The 2,527-nt window shown below is 37.4% G+C and overlaps 1 non-coding gene across 1 annotated transcript; it reads left to right on the forward strand.

The window, feature by feature from the left end:
* The first annotated feature begins 1,927 nt into the window (after nt 1-1,927).
* Nucleotides 1,928-2,036, forward strand: LOC132491525 (U6 spliceosomal RNA). The gene has a single exon (XR_009532733.1). It is a non-coding gene; the product is annotated as a U6 spliceosomal RNA (small nuclear RNA).
* Nucleotides 2,037-2,527: the final 491 nt, after the last annotated feature.

Genomic DNA, 2,527 nt, shown 5'->3' on the forward strand with positions numbered 1-2,527 from the left:
CCCTCTTCTCCAATACCTGTCAGACCTGCATTGTGGCTTACCTACACCTGCTCCTTTTCTCCTTATCTTCCACAGAAATACCGCCAATTGAATTACTTGTGCTTCTAACTCTGTCTTGGTGCCTACTTCCAGAAAGACATGACCTGACACAGATGGTGATAAATATAATTTTTAAAAAATGGCAGCATAATGTGGTAAGGGGTTGGGTTTACCATATGGGAAATGGAGGTTAGCAACTTTAAAGCACGGTAAGAGAGGTGTCCCTGAGAAGGTGAATTTTGAGTAAATCCTTAAAGGAAAAAAGAGTGATCTATATGGATAGCAAGACAGAGGGAACTGCCAGCCAAAACTCCCTTCGAGACCCATATGCTGATTCAGTGTGATGGGGGGAGGCCACATGCTCTTTGTTCATCATTGAAAAAAGCTTGTTGGAAGAAGAATAATTTCATGAGTCCCTACCTGATGTAGAAGCCACAGTTCTCAAGCTGTGAAGTCAAGGACGATGTTCCCACAACGCAGCACTTTAATGAAGTCATGCTTGTAGAAAAGGCATAAGCCAGTGAAATGGCTTTGCATATATTTTTATAAGAAGAAACATTGTCCTAGGAGGAGTCAAAGTTGGTATGAAATTCTCTAGTGGTTTTCAAGCACTTCTGAGGATAAATCTAAAAAAAATGATGTAATAATTATAAAAAAAATTAGAGTGAAATGCATTGTTAAAATAATGCACATGTACCTTGTATATTTACTCTGAATTTTTGTTCATCTTGCATCAGTATTATTGTACATATCTTTAGGAATAACGTTTTGAAGTTTTTGTTTAATCCCATTATGAAAACAATAAAAATACAAAACCAAACCATTAGATTACTTTGGGTCTCAGGATGAATATACTACTCTGCTGTCAGTTATTCTCAAATCTCTGCAAAATCAGTTAAAATGCCCTCTTGAGAAGCAGCTAAAACATAAAAGTGTCATGTGTTCCTCTGGTTTGAAATAGAAAACTAAATGACATGGAGTAAATACACAGGGAGGAAATGGGAAGTATGACAAGATAAATGATGTTAAGTAATTCCCAAAGGTTAAGGCTGCCCTCTGCCTATATAGTAGTGGAAAAACACTGGACTAGGTGTCGTAAGTCACCAAATGAAAAGTGCTAATAGCGTGAAGGAGATGAATGACACATATGCAAGGGGCGGAGTAGATGGCAAGCATATTTGAATTGAGGTGGGTATGTAGTGAGGAGTTGGTTAATTAATTTATTTTTTTAATTAAAAATTATTTATTTAATTTTATTTTTGGCTGTGTTGGGTCTTCATTGCTGCGTGCGGGCTTTCTCTAGTTGTGGTGTGTGGGGGCTACTCTTCATTGTGGTGTGCAGGTTTCTCATGGCGGTAGCTTCTCCTGTTGCGGAGCACTGGCTCTAAGCTCTCGGGCTTCAGTAGTTGTGACACGTGGGCTCAGTAGTTATGGCTCATGGGCCCAGTAGTTGTGGCTTGCAGGCTCTAGAGCGCAGGCTCAGTAGTTGTGGCACATGGGCTTAGTTGCTCTGCGGCATGTGGGATCTTCCCGGACCAGGGCTCGAACCTGTGTCATCTGCGTTAGCAGGCAGATTCTTAACCACTGTGCCACAAGGGAAGCCCCTGTATATCTTCTTTAGTGAGGTTTCTGTTAAGGTCTTTGGCCCATTTTTTAATCAGCTTGTTTGTTTTCTTACTGTTGAATTTTAAAAGTTATTTGCCTATTTTGTATAACAGTCTTTCATCAGATGTGTCCTTTGCAAATAGTTTTTCCCAGCCTGTGGTTTCTTATTTTCTTGACATTGTCTTTCACAGAGCAGAATTTTTTAATTTTAATGGAGTACAACTTATCAATTATTTCTTTTCATGGGGTGTGCCTTTGGCATTGTATCTAAAAAGTTATTGCCATGTTCACACTTCAGCAGCACATGTACGAAAATTGGAATGATACAGAGAAGATTAGCATGACCTCTGCATAAGGATGACATGCAAATTCGTGAAGTGTTCCATGTTTAAAAAAAAAAATCACCACACAAAAGTTCATCTACATTTTCTCCTATGTTATCTTTTAGGGGTTTTAAAGTTTTGTGCTGTTTTACATTTAGGTTGTTATCCATTTTGAGTTGAATTCTGTGCAGGGTGCAAGGTTTCTGTCTAGGTTCATTTCTTTTCTTTTTTTTTTTTTTTTTTGCATGTAGATGTCCATTTGTTCCAGCAACATTTGTTGAAAAGATTATCTTTGCTCCATTATATTGCTTTTGTTTCTCTGTCAAAGATCAGTTGACTATATTTATGTGGACCTACTTCTGGGCTCTCTGTTCTGTTCCTGTTTTTTAAAAATAGTACTTCCTTCTAACAACTATGCAATTAACTTATTTTTATATTATTTTCTAGTTTATTTTACTATGTGAGATACATAAGAGCAATAATTTTTTTAAACTACTGTATCCCCAGTAAAGAACACATTTCACAATATATATAGACACTCTGTAAAAATTTGTTGAATG

Source organism: Mesoplodon densirostris, chromosome 5 (genome assembly GCF_025265405.1).
Source record: "Mesoplodon densirostris isolate mMesDen1 chromosome 5, mMesDen1 primary haplotype, whole genome shotgun sequence".
Classification (NCBI taxonomy): Eukaryota; Metazoa; Chordata; class Mammalia; order Artiodactyla; family Ziphiidae; genus Mesoplodon; species Mesoplodon densirostris.